This window comes from Panthera tigris, chromosome C1 (assembly GCF_018350195.1).
Source record: "Panthera tigris isolate Pti1 chromosome C1, P.tigris_Pti1_mat1.1, whole genome shotgun sequence".
NCBI classification, from domain to species: Eukaryota; Metazoa; Chordata; class Mammalia; order Carnivora; family Felidae; genus Panthera; species Panthera tigris.
Window position 1 is genome coordinate 49,971,190 of NC_056667.1, and position 19,314 is coordinate 49,990,503.

At 43.0% G+C, this 19,314-nt stretch overlaps 1 pseudogene; it reads right to left on the reverse strand.

Moving 5' to 3' along the window:
* Window positions 1-429: 429 nt before the first annotated feature.
* On the reverse strand, window positions 430-2,225 carry LOC122240772 (annotated as a pseudogene).
* Window positions 2,226-19,314: the final 17,089 nt, after the last annotated feature.

The following is a 19,314-nucleotide window of genomic DNA, read 5'->3' on the forward strand; positions in this document are numbered from 1 at the left end:
TCTTGCATTTATGTATATCAACCTCTGCCCAACCACAGAGGTAGTTCTGCCCCTCACTGGCTGCTATGTACCCTTACAGGCTACCGAACCTCTATTTTCTCATCTGTAAAATGAGGACGCAGTACATGGATCAGAGACTTCTCCTCCCACTCTGAAGAGGATATGTAAGGTCCTGCCTAAGCTCAGACACCATTACAGAAATAAGGAGGGGAACAGGAAACAACTTGAGAAGGAGATACAGTCGTGATAGTCCTACTAACAGAATCCGCTGAACATTTACCTGGGACAGTTTTAAACCTAGAGACAATATTACCTTTCTCTTCTCTTCTCTTCTCTTCTCTTCTCTTCTCTTCTCTTCTCTTCTCTTCTCTTCTTCTTTCTTTTATTTTTTTAAGAAACTTTATTTTCTATTAATCTTATTTTCTGCATTCAGTTTAAGAACCTGTAGCAGAATTGCTTAATACCACCCAGTGTTGTTCTTACCCATTCAATGGTCTGAGAATGAGAGCTGCAGACCAGTCTTCAGTGGCAGACTATGGGCTCTGGTCTGCAGTATGGAACTGCTGGATGGGCACAGAGGCCACCTGCGTGCCTTCAGGCCAGTCTGCAACCTGAGCTCGATAGCAGTAAACTCAAGCAGTTTGCTTGGGCTAGAGATGTCCACTCACCCTGAAATTCCTCCTTGGTCATGGCCTTTTCAGCAGTGGCCTGCTCTTTCTTTTCTATCTCTTTAGAATCTCTGTAGAAATAGATCAGGCATGATCTCCCATGGGTGTGCATGAGGGATGGTGGCGCAGGTGCACAGAACTTCCCGCACCATCATGTACCACAGGAGCCCCACTGAGCTCCCTTGTTGTTGCATAGGATGGCGATGTGCACATAGCATGGAGGAGAGTCTGTGATACACAGAGCAGTGGTTGGCAGGTTAACATAAGATGCCTCCATGGGAGGCTGGTGGTCAGCCCTGGGCTCAGTAACCACCGGAAGATGTGGTTCTTGGAAGTCTGCCTGGATCTGGTTATTGAAAGTTGTGGGAGTGAAGTACCCAGCAGTAGGAGTGGCTATAGTGGCACCAGCAAAATTCAGGACAGCCCACTGGCCGGTGTTCCTGGAGGACGTGACACTGACACCAACTGGGTTTTCAATGGTAACAATGGCACAAGCCATCAGTGGAAGCTTCTTCCAGGTCCCCTTCAGATTTATGATGTAGATGCCATCACTTTAACTTTTGTAGACGTACTTTCCATTTGGAAGTCAGAGTTGGTGCCACCTAAGTAGGTTCCTGCTGCAAGGAATTTAAGGATATCTTCCTTCTTCATTTCCAAGACATCAAAGGGTCTGGACACTGTGAAGTGAAATGAATGAAAATAAAGCCTGCATTATTTTTCATTGGCAAATCTAAGTTTTCTCCCTCCATCATCAAGAATGAGATCTTGAGAGCAAAATGGATCCCCAAGGAAAATGTCATTTTCAATTATAATGACAAGTTTCATTGAGTCTAACTCAAAGTTTCAATCTTTCTTGCAATTAGAACTTCTATTCTCCCCAACATCCTCCAATTTGTAATCCTCAACACAGACCTGAGTCAAGGTCAGGGAACTCTTAGTAGGGAGTGGGAGTTGTGTGTCTGGGTCTGTTCTCCTCGCACCACTGGAGGGGAGGTGGAAGGGGGGGGAAGGGGAAGAGACAGAAACACCCTTTCCTAGCTGCTGCTGCTTCTGTCTTAGGTTTCCACTGGCTAAGACTGCCTGTCTGTGATTGGAGGCTTCCCCACCCTCAGTCTCTGGAGCACTGGGTGTGTGGGTTATTGGGATGCACCCCCAGGACTATGCAATGTGAAACTGCCTGACATTAGTCGGAATGATGCACACTCCAGCTGATGTCTTGCCATCTTCCACACCAAGCTTTTGCAGTTACCCTGTACCATTTTCTGCTGGGGTGACCTTTAAGGAGCTTTAAATCCGGTTACCTTCGAAAATACTCTCTTGGGCTGTGGAAAACTGAGGCATCCCTTCCACACCGAATGGTGGCGTCACACTACCCCCTCTGCTGCTTCTTCTGCTTGCCCTGATGTTGTGAACTGCTCCTCTGGCCTCAGGGTGCTCAGACAGGAAGTAGGCACAACTCTCTGGGTTCACATGTGACCCCCCCTTCTAGGAAAGGGAGTATGTGTCAAGCTCCAAGAACTTTCTCAGTCTACTTGACATGACAAGCAGCACCGCCATGGTCCTGGGAGTGTGTATAATTCAGCCAGCATCCAGCAAGGAGTGTGAAACCAGGCTCCTCTCTTGTAGGCAGTCCTAATTTCTACGAATTATTCTCTTAGGGCTACTCTCATTTGGCCCGAAAGGTGGGTAACTCACGGGGAACGGAGATGAAGATAACACAGAAGAGTTCTTATTCAACTAATAGCTCACTGGCAGTTCCTAGTGAAGCAAACTGACTTTGAGTTTCCTGTCTTTGCTTTTGTAGGCTGATTGAGGTGGTGGGGTGTTACAAGACAATCTGGTCTACCTTTTAATAGCACCTGCAGTTATGTACCTAGCATCTCCTTTTTAGAATGTGAGAGTTCCTTCAGCTTTGCAGCGATAGCCTGGGGTCCGAGACAAGAAGAGTCCCCGGTATCATCCTATTAAAAAAAAATAATGATGTATACGTATCATATTTTACCAGATTTGGATTGTATTATTTTGTAAGTTGCTTTTTCTTACTAAAGATGTGTAGTAGCATTTCCCATGCTACTAATTGTGCTTTGAAGTGTTTTTTTTTTAAATCTGAGTACAGCGAACACACAATATGACATTAGTTTCAGGTGTATAACATAGTGATTCGACAAGTTTGCACGTTACGCTATGCTCACCACAAGTGTAGCTACCATCTGTCCCCATACAACACTATCACCTGAGAAGGAGAGAGAAAGAATCTCTCACAGTACCAGTAATATCTGGGCTACATCAAAAGGCTGAATCACAGTTTTTTAGGGAAAAGGAATATCTTGCATGAAAAGATAATAGAGGGGCACCTTGGTGGTTCGGTCAGTTAGGCATTTATTTGACTCTTGATTTCAGCTCAGGCCATGATCCCAGGGTCATGGGATGGAGCCCTGCATCGGGCTCCTTGCTGAGCCCGGTGCCTGCTTGAGAAAAGAAAAAAAAAAAAAATTAAGATAATAGAAGCAAGAAAGAACATTGAATGGTCTGGGAACTGGAAGGACAGGGAGGAGTCTTGATCTATATAACCCTGTGACATTTGAGTGTAAAGTGTAATTATTATTACTATTAATTTTCTTTTCTTTCTATTTTTTAAAATTTATTTAGGTTACATCCAAGTTAGTTAGCATATAGTGCAACAATGATTTCAGGGGTAGATTCCTTAATGCCCCTTACCCATTTAGCCCATCCCCCCTCCAGGAACCCTCTGTTTGTTCTCCATATTTAAGAGATTAATTTTATTTTCAAAAGAGGAAACTGTGGTATAGACAGAGTAAGAGATTTGTTAAGATTAGCTAGCCAGTCAGTGGCAAATCCAGAATTTAAAGTTGGGATTTTTGGAAACTTGGAGGACACTGAATATAAGCAGGAAAGGAAGAAATCAAGGAAACCTGAGCCATGACGAAGGAGAAGGGATGCCCTAGCTGTGAGGAGCGGAAAGAGAAGGAAAACCGTCTGCTCCATGTCCAATTAAATCTCTTTTGTTCTCAGAGAGGCCTGGGAAGTTGACCGCCAGCTTCCCTCATCTGATGAGTGAAGTGTAATAAATGTGTGCACTTTTTTTTTTGTAGAAATGTGAAGTAGTTTCCAAAATTAGCTCTGTCCAACTGTTAAAACCCCCAAATTCCCAAACTCTCTCAACAGGAAGCAAGCAGTGGACATCCAGATGTTTCTCCTCACAGTATTTGTCTGTGTAGTATTTACATTGATCTTTTTCTTGTCAAATCATGACTTTATGAAATGCTTTATTACGCTGATTGACCGTTCGCACAGAAGAACTGAGAAGGGGGAGCTGAGGGAAACATGGGTGCAGGGTGCCGTGCAGATCCTTAGCCAGTGCTCCATCTCGGAAAACCACACTTCCAGTAAACGCTCGGAGTTCAGAAATCCAGCAAGTACAAAACTCAGCAGAGACTGTTCCTTTTCTGTATGAAGAAAGATAGTACAAGGAACAAACCTTGATGAACCCACCCTTTGGAGATTATGAAGGTAAATGAGGGGTTACTGCATAGCTCAGTTTGTTGAGTGTCCAACTCTTGATTTCAGCTCAGGTCATGATCCCAGGGTCATGGGATAGAGCCCAGCATCAGGCTCCATGCTCAGAGTGGGATTCTCTCTCTCTCTCTCCTCTACCTTTCTCCCCATTCATGCTCTCTTTCTCTTTCTAAAAATAATAATAATAATAAAGCAAATAAAAAATAATAAACATTTTAAAAAGAAAAGAAAGGAAATGATTGGTCTGCAAATCGTGGAATCTACCAAATCATGAATACCAAAAAAAATAGCTTTCTGCAGGAAGAGAGTTGAATAAAGCCTGGGCTGATAGGTCATTAGTTATTTCACTTTCTGCCAGGAACTGGGCTACAAAGGTGCATGCATACCTCAGTTTGTCCTCACCACAGTCCTAAGAAAAAGGTATTATTTTCATGCCCTGTTTATAGACGAAGAAATTGAGACCCAAGAGAAGTTAAAAACCTAAAAGTTTGGGGCTCCTGGGTGGCTCAGTCAGTTAAGCCGCCAACTTGGGCTCAGGTCATGATCTCGCGGTCCGTGAGTTCAAGCCCCGCGTGGGGCTCTGTGCTGACAGCTCAGAGCCTGGAGCCTGTTTCAGATTCTGTGTCTCCCTTTCTCTGACACTCCCCCGTTCATGCTCTGTCTCTCTCTGTCTCAAAAATAAATAAACGTTAAAAAAAAATTAAAATAAATAAATAAATAAATAAATAAATAATAAAAAAATAAAAACCTAAAAGTTTACTGGGACACCTGGGTGGTTCAGTCAGTTGAATGTCCGACTCTTGATTTCGACTCAGGTCATGATCTCACGGTCATGAGATCGAGTGCTGGGTGGGGCTCTGCATGGGGTATGGAGCCTGCGTGAGATTCTCTCTCTCCTTCTCTTCTTCTCCCTTTGCCCCTCCCTCTGCTTATGCACATGCTCTCTCTCTCTCTCGCTCTCTCTCTCTCTCTCTCTCCCTCCCTCAAAAATAAAAAAATTTAAAAATCTTAAAAAAAAAAAAAGACAAAAAAACTTCAAAGATTACTTACCTAGTAAGCAGCTGAGCTGGGAATCCAACCTAGGTCTACCTCAGTCCAAAGAGACTATGCATTTAACTATTATATTCTGAATGTAATGTTACGTAATTCTGTTCTTAAAAAAAAGAAAAAAAAAAGGTGGTGAACCCACTTTGTTGATTCTTCAAGGAGAAGATGCCTCCATTTCTAACGCTGCCAGAACTGTTTTTCTATCTCTTAGTAACTCTACAATGAGAGTCATTCTCCACCACTCTCCATCCTCCTCCGTGGCAGCTATTTTGCTTAGGCAATGGGTCACTTTTGATCACTTTTCTTGTCTTCCTTTTAAGCTACCATTGTTTCATTCTTTCTTTGAACCCCAAAGAAAGATATAAAAGGTGAACAGCGTATACCTAGAAGGTCACAGTGCTTGGCAATGAACACCCAAAACCAAGACCAAAAAAATAGCTACAGGATGGGATCCTGGAAGCCTTTCTCTTGCTGGGTAACCAGTGACCAAAGAGATAATGTGTCAGACTTGCAACGGATACCCCTTTTGATTAATTAGTCTCTTTTCTTCCTCTTTAATTATGATCTTAGCCAAAGTTCCATGTTGTTTCTCCCACTATTAAAGGGAGGGAAGAAAGAAAAAAATGAAGATAAATATAACCAACTTTATTTGGATCAACTATGTCTCATTAGCAATTTTATGGTTTTGGTGTGGAGAATACTTAGTACAGAAAAGGCATTTTCTCTTTCTATTTTTTTTTTTAACTAATGTTTAATTGGTTTATCCCCTTTGGGCTAGCTAGAGAAACGCCTATACCCAACATGCACATACTGTATGTAAGAATGGGCATAAACAAAAGTCAAACATCTGCTTACCAGACCTGCCCCTCAGTCTTCTTCTTAAGCACCAGGAAAAGCATCTCAAGTTAGTCCCCAGTTTGACTTTGCAGGAATGCTGGATTCTCTGTAGCGTTTTTGCCTCTCACCTTTCCTAGGAGTTTATAGGGCGCTTTGAAGTTCCTCTGAACAAACAGGGTCTCTGTGTTTCACTTATTGCTGAGCCAACCCTGGGGCCTCGGTTCCATCAGCTCCTTATTAAGTGTTTAGTAATTTCAGTTTCCACATTTTGGTCTTGCTCGCTTTGCAAACATCTGGAGAGAATTAGTTCCCAGGCCTCTGTAACATACCCATTTTGTGGTTCTAGAGAGAGTTGCGGGCTAGGGGATGTTGTTGCCCTTAACGAGCTTTCTTTATGCTTTTTAACTGTAAAAGGTACCCTCGTTAATATTCACAGACAAAGAGAAAGTGAGACCAGCCTCTCCATCCCTGTTTAGCTCTTGCCTTCTTGACCGTGAATGAGAACTTCATGCTGAAATAGGTAGAATAAATATCATGAAAGTGGGAATTAAATACAAGATAAAATAATGCATGATAATAATAACAACAATAATGTCCGGGCACCTGAAACGAGCATACGTCTCTACCTGGGTGATTCGGTGTGATCTCTGCTAGCCCTGTGGGCCTGTGAGCGCTGAAAACGTGTCTAGTACATATTAAGATTTACTGTTAGGAAGTCACACACTAGATTTGGAAGAGACAGTATAAAAAATGAAAATATAGCACTAAGAATTTTATGCAGATTTGATGTTGGAATGATAATTTGGAGATACAAGGTTAAAATTAATTTCACTTTTTTTCCCACTTTTTCAATGTCGTTATTAGAAAGTTTTTAATCATATAAGTCACCCACTTTTGTGTTTTTCATCATGTTTCTATTGGACAGCAGTGCACTAAAGAACCAGACAAATTATTTAACAGGATATGACTAGGATTGGAAGATTCCTGTGACGGCATCCATGTGATATCAAAGTGAATAGGATGGGTATTGAAAGAAGTGTTAAGGAAATACCCTGAATTTCAATAAGTAGGAGAAGATGGCTATCAGATAGAAACTACTGATTGTTAACTTTTTCCCAGGACAAAATTCTAGAATAAATTATTAAATACAACATTTATAAGTAGGTTATAAGTAGGGGGTGCCTGGGTGGCTCAGCCAGTTAAGCATCCGACTTCAGCTCAGGTCATGACCTCGTGGTTCGTGGGTTCAAGCCCCACGTTGGGCTCTATGCTGACAGCTCAGGGTCTGAAGCCTGCTATGGATTCTGTGTTTTCCTCTCTTTCTGCCCCTCTTTCTCTCTCTCTCTCTTGAAAATAAACATTAAAAAAATTTTTTTTAAGTATATTAGGAAACAAGTAGATGATCACAAGAAACTACTAAGTAAAATTACAACTGGTTGAATATTTGTATTCAGTCTTGAAAATCTATCTATAGAGAGGCCTTGGGGGGCGGGGGACCACAAAACTAAAAAATTAATTGAACATGATGAATCTCAAAATAAGTACTCAAAATATAATGCATCAATAATGGGAATGTGATGTATAACTTCCATAAATGTAAAGTGCTGAATTCATAACATGAATTGTGTTTAGGTACATCACTGAGGTGGCCCAGCTTAAAAATAATGCCCATGCAAAGAATTAACTTTTTTAAGTACAGCACTAACTAAAGGTATAATATGCTGTGGAAAAATATCATAGAGTGTAGAAGTCTCACTTTATTGCGCTGAACTGGCCAAATCTAGAATATTTTGTTCAGTTCCTGCATAACCACATGGTAAGGGTGTCCTTTTTTTAATTAAAAAAATTTTTTTTAATGTCTATTTATTTTTGAGAGAAAGGGAGACAGAATGTGCATGGGGAGGGGCAGAGCGAGGGGGAGATACAGAATCAGAAGCAGGCTCCAGGCTCCAAGCTATCAGCACAGAGCCTGTCGCCAGGCTCCATCCCACAGATCGCGAGATGGTGACCTGAGCCAAAGTCGGTCGGACATTTAACTGAATGAGCCACCAAGACGCCCCAGGTGAGGGTGTCTTAACAGCTAGAACAGGAAAGCCATTCAGCCGGGCAAAGAAGACCTCTGAGAATGTCGCTTGACAGTGTGATCATTGTTATCACTTGGAGAGTGTAGACATTCTGCTTTGCTACAGAAAACAGGCTGACCAAAGAACAGTTGGTGGATGTTACAGGAAAGGTAGGAACGGATCATTATAAAGGAGATTTTTTGAATAATTGTGGAGCCCTCCATGGGAAAGGCTGCCTGGAAGATAATAAAGTAGCTCCCTTCCCTAAGAGTGTTGTTCTGTAGAGGCCAAATGAGCATTCATCAGGTATATTAAAGAAGATATTTCTACATTGGAAGGGAGATTAAAGTAAGTGACATTTTTTTAGTTTCCAATTCTAAAACTGGAAATCCTGTTATCAGTATAGTCATTCTAAGATACTCTACAGGCTCCTGCTTTGGTCAAACCAAGCTAAATATCATCTGGAAGCTTCCTAAAAATGATGGTGCATCAGAAATTAAACTAAGAAGACATCTAACACACGGTAGCTGCCTCTCTGTGTGTGTTTAGGGGATGGGGAGGGAGCAAAGTCCAGAGCCATAGCGTTTGCCAATTTCTGTGGTGTAAATACCCCTACCATAGCAAAATCTAAAGTAGCCACAGTTTAAAAACTGGCCGGCAAATTTCCTGAGAATGTAACATGTCTCTCACAGGCCGGTATGAGCTGGCTCCAGTACGACACTGCTCACGTATCACTTAGCAGTTAGAACACAGGGTCAGTGAGACAGAAACAATCAATCAATCAATCAATCAGTTTTTTAAAAAAATGTTTGCTATAGGTCACCCACCCAGAAAGGTGTTAATATGTGACATGGTATTTTCCCTCAGAGAACTTAAGGCCAACTGGCAGAAGAGGGAAATGGGTTGGGGGACAAAGATCAACACATAGAGGAAAAATAGAAGGTATTTTAGGACATGAAACAGTGCTGACCACAGAGGTCAATGCTAGTGAAGCTTGGAAAGCAGCAAAGGGACAAAAGCTAAGGCTTATTGAGCGTTGAAATGTTCCATGTGCTCTATGGGCCACGGCTTCTTATATCTGAAGAAACATAATCATAACCCGGTAAGGTAGATATTGTGCCGTCATATGGATGGGGAACCAGAGCTCAGAAATGTCAAGACACAGACCTGAAGCCACACCACTGGGAGTAGCACAAATCCATCCTTACCTGCACATCCAAGTTTGGCAGCCAATCCCTCCTTGGCACTGGGTGGGGGGGGGGGGGGGGGCGGGGGTGCGGACGGGGAGGGGAGAAGGGAAAGACTGAAGCTTAGCTGGAAGGACAGAGAGAATTTAATGCCTCCTCCTAAAACTAAGGTTTACAAAGCAGAGCAATAGTCCCCAACCCTCTTCTTGCAAGGCAGTCCTGCTGCGGCTGACGTGAACAGCTTCTCTGTGGACAGTGTCTCCCAGTCACCGCTGACTCAGAAAGCAAGGCAAGCAGACTGGGAGGCAGTCACACCCCCAAGCCCTGACCATCCTCTCTAGACCTCTTCTTCTTGCCACTCTAACAAACCCACCTAGGCGTGGGTTTTGAGTTTTTGTTCAAAATTCCAGCGGCTTGAGTTAGGGAAGTAAATGGCTCCCTGAGCCTCAGTTTCTTCTAACACAAAATGAGAAGAAATACTATCCAATTCACATTTTGTTGAGATTATATGTGTTAATTAAGAAACAAAACAAAGCAAGGGTGCCTGAATGGTTCAGTCGGTTAAGCTTCTGACTCTTGATTCCGGCTCAGATCATGACCTCACAGTTTGTGAGTTCAAGTCCTGCATTGGACTCTGCACTGACAGTGCAGAGCCTGCTTGGGACTCTCTCTCTCCTCTCTCTCTGCCCCTTCTCCACTTGCTCTCTCTCTCTCTCTCTCCCCTCTCTCTCTCAAAATAAATAAGTAAACTTAAAAAAAGAAACACCTAGCACAATGCCAAGCACAGAGTAGATATTCAATAAATATTAAATTCCTTTCTTTCCATACAGATGCATGGTTTTCTCCCTAGCTAGATTGTCATGCATATCTTTGTGTCCCCAGCAACTAACTCAGGACATGGCAAAGTGAACAGGTTAACTCTGTTTAGTGACAGCACTGATTCATTACTCTGGTCCCAGAGATGCTTTTTACATTAAATAAAACAAATATACATGCACATGCAAAAGTCCATTCCCGTCCCAAGGAATCAGTATGTGCTCTTCTAGGGGCTGGTCATTCCACACAGATGAGAGAGTGCCTGTTCTCTGACAAGATTGTCTACTGTCCTCAGTCTAAAAACTGCCTCTACCAGTTTATTTACATCAACAAGGTGTCATCTTTATACCATGATCTTTCAATTCTGGTGAGCTGCTTGGTTGTCCCATTACACTATCAAGGGGTGGTGCCGGGGTGACCACTAAGGGTCCAAGGAACAGTGTCATGCTGGATGCAAGAGTTCAGGTATCATGGCGGCTCAAGGCAAGTTCGGTCAAGGAAACAGCAATGAAGGTCATGGGGCTGTTGGGGGGGTGCCCTCGTGACCATCACTGCAACCTGAAAGAATTGACCAATAATTGCACGAATGGAAGCTAGAAGGAACTGCAGCTTTCTTTGAAGAGAGCAGAAAAGTGGTTGACGATGTACAAAGCTCCATAGGCTCAAGCAAAGCACCCAAATGTGCTCATTCACCCCTTCCATTCATTCATCTCCCCCTACATAGTGCTACTCACCAGGGCATGCCGCAGGCGCTCGTTCCCTCCCTGGGTGCTCCAGGAACCAGTTATGAAATCCACCTATGTATTTTCTGTGGAGGTCGGCTCTTATTTTAGCAGACAGCATGAGCTATCATCTGGTTTTTATTAAATTCCATAAGTGAGAAATTCATACTCCAAAATGTTACAGACTCACTATTTACATAGTGCGACTGATTGAAAACTGTTTTGTTCTTTTCTGCTTTTCTCTATTTTGCAAATTTCCTTCAGTGAGCGTGGACTACTTTTATATTCAAAATTGTAAACATTTTTTGAAAGAGTAAGAGATTCACGTCAGAAACAGAAGTATAGGAACAGAACATGCCATTACTAATGGCTTTGAGAACCATATTCCTACAGCCTTGATGATCAGCAAGTCATGTTATTGAGACGTTTTCCTCTACTTTCTGTGAATCTGAGTGAGCTTTGCTCCGAGACTGCCAATTGAAGAATGGGAAGTACACATTATTACGAGAGGGATGAGTAATTGAATCCCCTAGCACCTACCACAGTGTGAGTTCTAGGTTAAGTACTTGAAAATGATAACTTTTCAATAGCTGGGCTTTCTCCAGCATGGAATGACAAGATATATGACAACTCTTTGTCCGGTGGCTTACTCGGTGTCAACTGCGTGCCAGGCACTGTTCTGGGCATTGAAGATATAAAGATAATTCATGCCTTCACTCTAGTGAGGAAGATAGATATGAAAACACTGTAGCAGTACCAGAGGAGTGACTTGTGTACAAGAGGGTATAGGTGAAAGGTCAGAGCAGTTTTCATAAAGGCCAAGATATTTCAACAGTCTTCCCTTGAAAGAAGGAATTTGCTAAGCAGATCAGATACAGTTGGGTGGTAAAGGGATGGGTAGAGGTAAGGAGAATCCAGCGGAGGGAAAAATGGGAGCATGATTAGGGCTCTGGGACCGAAAAGTTAAAGTTCTCAAAGACGTAGCAGTTCTTGTCCCAAACGAGAAGCTAGGCTAGCAGGCCACTGTGAACCCTAATTCCATCAAACACCCATTAGCCCTGCCGTGTACCCAGCATAAGTATGGTGATGATCGAAGACAACGACAAGATATCACCACCCCAAATCACCTGATGATCAGAGCGTTGTCTTACTGTGCTACTTCCTGTCCTTTTGGTGAAATTGCAGAGTGAAGTTTAAAATGCTGAGGCTGCCCATTTGAGAATGAGGAATTGCATATTGGGATTAGCATAATAAATGCTTACATTTTGTATAATCTACTGGAGATCCTGGGATGACTTTTCCCGAAAGACGCTACAACCTGGATAGTGTCGTACCACCTAGACAGGAAAGAAAGGGAAAGGGTGGTAGCACTGATGGTGCTTTCCTTGTGTCTTCGGCAGCCTTCCAGTCCAAGAAATAAGAATAATCGTAAGGCAACTTTAATCTTCACCGAGCTCTCTTGAAGCATATCAAAGAGAATCCCAAATGCACAGCAAAACATCTTAAAATTGCCTTTCCCCATCTCTCTCTAGTCATATATATCATACATTTATGGTTCCCTCCTCCTCATTCTTTCCCCCTTCTCCCTGTATTCCTCCAGGCTCTCTTAAACCCAACTGCAAGAGCGCTTATCCTTCACCCCCAGCTCCCTTCCCCCTTTCTGGATTTATTTCTCCTGTGGCTGGTAGCTCTCTCTCCCTTTTCTGAAGTAAATCAATTTCACCTTCCTCCAATCAACACCACAGTATTTTTATATTTGTGGCAAAAGTTTAATAGGCAGAATTGGGGGATGCTTTGCAGAGGCTAGAATACCCCGGAGAATGATTTGTTTTCCTCATCATCTGAACGGCAAGCGTTTTTAGCCACTGCTGGCTAAGTTTTTTCTGATGGAGCCCACATTTTAGGCTTTGCTCACCCTAAAAACATAAGGCTTCCCCTATCAGAGAAAGTCGATGTAAAATGATGTTCATAAGTCTATTTTCCCGTAAGTATGTCCCTTTTATTGATAACAAATTTGAGCCTCCATTCCTTACCCACCCAAGGTGGTTAACTATGAGAATACTATTCAGTTAGTGCCCTTCTTCCCCACAATCCCCAAGGGCAGGGGCCCTGGACATTAGCTGGGGAAATAACCCTGGAAAATAGAATGCACTTATTTCTCATTGTATTTAGTATTCATTGAAGTGAATTGAATGTGAGCATAAACTTCTCAAAGGTTCTTTTAGTCCTTTGAACCAAGTGTGAACCAAGTGTCACTGAAGTCATGAAACCTGGCACATACACAGTTGCATTTCACCCTGCCTCAAGCCACCACATGAATGGGTGACCAGGAAGCAATCTTCCCTTCATAGGATTTCCTCCAATGCCTACGCTGCAAGCCAAGGATCTGTAAGTACAGAAAAAGCCATTTGTTTTTCCTTTCCTTTGAGGGAAATGACCAGATGCAAAGTTTTCAGACCCAATTCCTGACTCCTCGGTGCCCATTCTGGCATTTGAAGAGTTAATCTGCTGCCACCTAGTGGCTCTCAGCCAACCTGCGACCCCCAGCTCCCAGAAGAGGAATGAGTGAGGGTGACTGGGGTGAGGTTGCCTTGGTGAAGGGGGCAAGGTTCCCGAGTGGCTTTGTCTTTCCACCCCAAAGTACTAGTTACAAGTGCTCGCTTTTCGAAAGCAGATTCTCTCTCTTCTGTCTTCCCCCCCCCTTCTCCTCCTCACTCTCCCTTTCTTTCCCCTTCCCTCCCTCTCTCATTCCCCCTCTCTTTCTCACTTGCAACTGCGGGCCTGTTTCCTCTAGACCTGAGGCAAAACAGTAGTACAGGCTAGGATTTCTTGCAAGTTTTCCACTGTGGGGTGCCGCAACAGCTGTGACCCTAGCTTGATTTTGATGTAGACTTCAAGGGCGCCGTCCCCAGCAGGGGGAACATTTTTACCTCAGGAGCCTATTCACATTGGTAGCCTTGGCAGGGAAAGTTCCAGAAGCTTTGATTACACAAATACCTCTGCTAGGTACAGGCCCCTTCTTGGCAACCTGGGGAGAGAGAATGTGCACGTGGGCTGATTAAACCAAATGACCCGTTTCCTTTGCTGGGGTGGAGGCTGGGGGCTGGGGCTGGGGGTCTTCGGCTTGGAAATGATTTTTTCCTTGGCTGTGTTGCCTGGAAACTTGGAGAGTTTAATTAGGACTGGGGAGGTTTTTGGCTTCTGCAGCTGCCTCCGCTCTCCCCCAGGGTTAGTGGGTGAGTGTGTGTGTGTGTATGTGTGTGTGTGTAGTGCAGGCCAAAACCGTCCTGAGAAGTGAATTGTGTACCATGGCAGATGTGGCTCTTTTTATTTCAATTGATTTCAGTTAATAACTTTTAACCTTGTGAACCAGAGAGGCTGCGTGTGGTTTATGTATCACGTACTGAAACCTGGACAACTGGGTGGAAGGGGTAGCTATTACCTTACTTCCTATATCCATCAAGGGCCAATCTTGGAAAATTTTCTAAATGTTCTCAAGAAAGTCCAAGAAGGACTGCCCCAGGTCAGTGTCTCCCTGACTCTGTGAGTTCCAAGGGAAAAGTAGGACAGAACCCAGCTTGCCCAAATGCAGTTATCCGACTTTGTTAGGGAAAAAGAACAAACAAATTAAAATACAATATTTTAACTCCTTTATTAGCCCCAATACCATTTATCAGCATCAATTCGTTATTGTCCCATGTGGGGATTTTGAAGAATTGAGGAAGAAGAGGTTTTTTTCATTTGGTGGGGGAGGGGTTGTATATGTTTGTATCTACTTATTTTTCAAATGTAAACATGATACATACATATGTTCCAGTCATGAAAGAATTAAAGACAGAAGTGAAACCCCTCTTGCTCAAAGGCAGTTTTTCTAGCTGGAGTCAACATCAGTCTAGGCACATTTTGGCCCTTCTCTTCTTCCCTTCCTCCTTTTCTTTCCTCTCTTCCTTTTCTTCTTCCTTCAGAGGAAGAGTCAGAGACATAGGTGTTTCTTTATGGAGTGCACGCAAGTGAGCCATAGCATACTGTGTGTCTGAGTTTCTGAGGGCGGCCATAACAATGTACCACACACTGGATGGCTCAGACAACAGAAATGTGTTGCAAGTCCAAGATCAAGGCATCGAGCTTCCGATGGCTTGCTGTCAGCCTTTGGTGTTCCCTGGCATGTAGACACATCGCTTGATCTCCACCTTCATCTTCGTATGGCATTGTCCCTCTGTGTGTGTGTGTCTGTCTGTCTCTGTGTCCAAATTTCCCAAAAGGCAAATTTGGGAAGTTTGGGACGTCAGTCATACTAGATTAAGTCCCACTCTAACGACCTCACTTTAACTTGGTTGTCTCTATAAAGACCCTGTCTCCAAGTAAGATCACATTCTGAGGTATTGTGGGTTAGGTCTTGAGCATCATTTGAGGAATACAATTCAGCCCATAATACCAGGTAAAGCAATAGCTATGTATGTTGGGTATTGCAGTGGTACCTAGGAGGGAGGTTTGTTTGTTTTTTTTTAAAGCCAATGATGGAATATATTCACGGGACTACTTTTTTCTTTTCCCTTTTAAATTTATTGTACATGTTCATAACATTATACATACACATATATGAAAGAGTCAAGTAGTTTTATAAGGCTTATTATGAAAAATAGGAGTCTACAAGCCATAGCCAGGCTCTCCACCTCCGTTTTATACTCTTGAAGGCAATCTCTTTCAGCTCTTCTGATTCTGTTAACATTTAACTGTAAATTTCCAAACAACAGATTTATGTAGCTACATGATTTTTCAATTATAGATATTATTTACTAGTTTCCTAACATGGAAGACGGGGAGTCAGCTCTCTATAGGTACACTCCACCTCTAACACACACACACACACACACACACACACACACACTTCTAGTATTCCATCTGCCCAATATAGTGGTGTTGTGACTCAGTGAGATTTAGCTGATGTTCCCATCACCATGACTATGTAAATGCTATAGATAACTAAGTTGTGGGGGATACCAAGAGTACTTTTTCTTTCCTGTACAAAGCTTCTCCCACCTGGAGTAAATAATTGACTTGTGTTTTCACTTGGCTGGTTTTTAATGTACTTATTATCACTTATCAAACCCCAATTCTGCCCCAGTTGTGTAAAATCCTCTCAATACATTCAAACACATTAGTAATTATTGATTTCACCTTCTTGAAGTCTCTTCCAGAGCCCTCTGACCTTCTCCAAACTGGTACTGAAGGTCACATGACCAGACTGTTGCCTAGGGAATCTTCAATTTAGGCCTTTCCTCTTGGACCAGAGCTCCAGAGAAGACTCTGCAGTCCCTACTTGGAGAGTATATGCCTGGCTGCTATGTTCCAGGAGCTGAATGTGGGAAGAAGGCTGGAGCCCAAATAATTCAGTCAGATCATCAATATTCCTTGAGTCTCTCTGCTTTCAGTACAGCATCCTCTCATACCTCAATTCGGCCTAGCATCTCCACTCAGAAATCCCCTGCTTTCTGTCTCTTGAAAGTAAATCTTTCCTGTCGTTTATTGCAGTGAAGAAGGAGTCAAGTGATTTCATGGCATAGGAGGTGGGGGCTTCAGGGGACACCTACCTGATCCCAAACCCTCCCCACTAACCCTCTTGTGTCTCCCCCACCTTCGTGCTCACTTCCAGACATACCAAATGTCACTAATTCCTGCACTTGTTCTGGGATCCAAACTGTCAACCAAGTCACTTCTGGAGCCTCCCCATTGCAGGCTTAGCATGTGGCTCTGCTGAACCAGTCTGCTAGGACAGCTGCCAGCTTCACAGCATTTCAGTCCACAGGTTTTGTTGTTTGTGCCTTTTCTATTCTCTCTGTTTTTGTGTCATTAGGTTACCAGGAGAAAGGAAGCTAAATAGAGGTGTCCCATTTGCCAGCTTTAACTCTAAAGTTGTTCTTGTCCTCTAACCAGCATGTTCTGGAGATAGTTTCAAATCCCTAAGGAGCGATCCTATTGCTGGGCTATCTGGAAGCTGTGGGTGAGTTTAGGGAGAAGAGAGGCTCTGTGACCACGTGCACGTGCACAATTCAAGTACACAGTCATCCCAACCACCCACGCTGCACACAATCTACAGCCAACATGGGCTGGATATTTGGATTCACTAGCTTTAGATTCTTATTTTGTTCTTTGTGTAATTTTCTTAGATTCCCCAGTTCTCTCTCCCCATCCCCTCTAATTTATTCTTGAAAATACCACCAAAGTGTTCCTTTTAAAAATGCAAATCCTATTATTGTGTCATTCCCCTACTTCAAAGGCTTCAATGCCTTCTCTTTACTTTTGCAATAAAGTCCCACACTCTACTCTTGTCTTATATGACTCCCACAGTCTGGACCCTGACAACCTGCCCAGTCTCATATTAGTCTCCTCTCTCTGGCTAAACTTTGGCTTCCTTGACTATTTGTCAGTTCCCTCAGGTCTTTGCACATGTTCTTGCCTCTGCCTGGAAAGCTCTCTATCTCAGAACCCCAAAAGCCCTAAGGGGAAAACATCCTATTCCCAGAGAGACCTTCTCTGACCACCTCTCAGCCCCTCCCCCATAGACATTAGGTTAAATTCTACCTTACGTACCCTCCTGACATCCTGCTCTTTTGCTTTGTTAACACTTTAGTTACATGTCCAGGCTAGAATGGAAGCATTAGGAGCATAGGATCTTTTTCTGTCTTGTTCACATCAAAACCCTGGAACCTAACAGCAGGCTAGGCTCTTAGAAGGTATTCAAAGATATTTATTTAGGGCCCCCTGTGTGGCTCAGTTGGTTGAGCCTCTGACTCTTGATTTTCTCTCAGGTCATGATCTCATGGTCATGGGATCCAGCCCCACGTTGAGCTCTGGGCTCTGTGCTGGGCATAGGGGCTGCTTGAGAGTCTCTCTCTCTCTCTGCCCTCCCCGACTTGCAGTCTCTCACTCTCTCTCTAAAAAAAAAAAAAGATATTTATTTAATCAATTATACTTTTCACTTTAGATTTTTCTAATGTCTCCTCCCACCCCCACCCCAGTATACTCACGATTCTAAATCTACTGTTTTAATCAGGGAGAATATTAGCTAAATATCAAATGTGTTTGGCCTGAAAAGATACTCATAATTCCCTTTCTAGAAAACTAGGCTTGGTGGCTCTCTGCCTCTCTCTCTTGCAGAAAACAGGCCTAGATGTCCTCAGGACACTGAAGCTGGTGGCCAGGTGTCCCTTGGCTTGTTCTGCTGGCTCTAAAAGCAGAGACTATGAAGATTATAAACAGAAAAGGAAAGACTTAATTTTTGTTTTTCACAGGCAATCAGGGAAGTTGATTATAGTGATAAAGTTAGTAGGTCATACGAGGGTTCTCATAGAATAAGCTGAATGGAGGTCCCCACTACAGAACTCAGTTGTAGTAAGACAAGTACCCTCGTTTTTTTCTCATTGCTTTTCTTACATGAGAAAAAAAAAAATGTAGCCCACTCTATGCAATAATTGGACGTTTGAAACCAAAACTATTTGTTTTCTCATCTGTAAAATGAGGAGGTTGAACTAAGTGCCCTCTAAGGCTGCTCTAAAACTCTCTGACCTTATTCTATGATTCTTTGTAAATGCTGTTCATGAGAATTTCTGGGTTTCTGAAAATACACTGCTCTTGAGAAAAGTTAAAGTTTTATTGCAAGTTTAAAAAAAAAATAGAAACACCTTTATGAACGTGGCAAAGAATCAGGTGAACAATCATGTGGATTTGTGCACTGCCAGCAGTGGTGCCCTTCTAAAGAGGCCGGTAGCCAGCATGTTACGACTCAACACAGAATTGCATCAGGGCGAGAAGGTCTAAAGTCTTCAGCGGCAGCTTTGCAATGTTGTACCTTTGCACGAGGACAAAAAGGAAATCATACCTGCCCAAATGTGAAGGATTACATACCCTAGACTTGGTTTTAAAAATAAATAAGGGGCGCCTGGGTGGCTCTGTCAGTTAAGCGGGCGACTTCCGCTCAGGTCTTGATCTCTCGGTCCGTGAGTTTGAGCCCCGCGTCGGGCTCTGTGCTGACAGCTCAGAGCCTGGAGCCCGTTTCAGATTCTGTGTCTCCCTCTCTCTGACCCTCCCCCGTTCATGCTCTGTCTCTCCCTGTCTCAAAAATAAATAAAATGTTAAAAAAAATTTTTTTAATAAAAATAAATAAAATAACTGGGTGATTCATTGTATTATTATTCAATAAATATCTACTCCAATCCTCACCCTGTCATGGGCCTTCACCTTCCTTCTCCATTAGTGCCGGGTTTGGCCATACAATTTGCTTTGGCAGAAGAAATGTTTGTGGACATGACACTTACCTTCGATGTGCTTTCTCAGTTTAGCTTTGGTCTTTTGCCCTGGTGACCTGCCACAGATGCCCTGAGTAACTACTGTCCCATTTTTAAAAAAAAAAATTTTTTAACGTTTATTCATTTTTGAG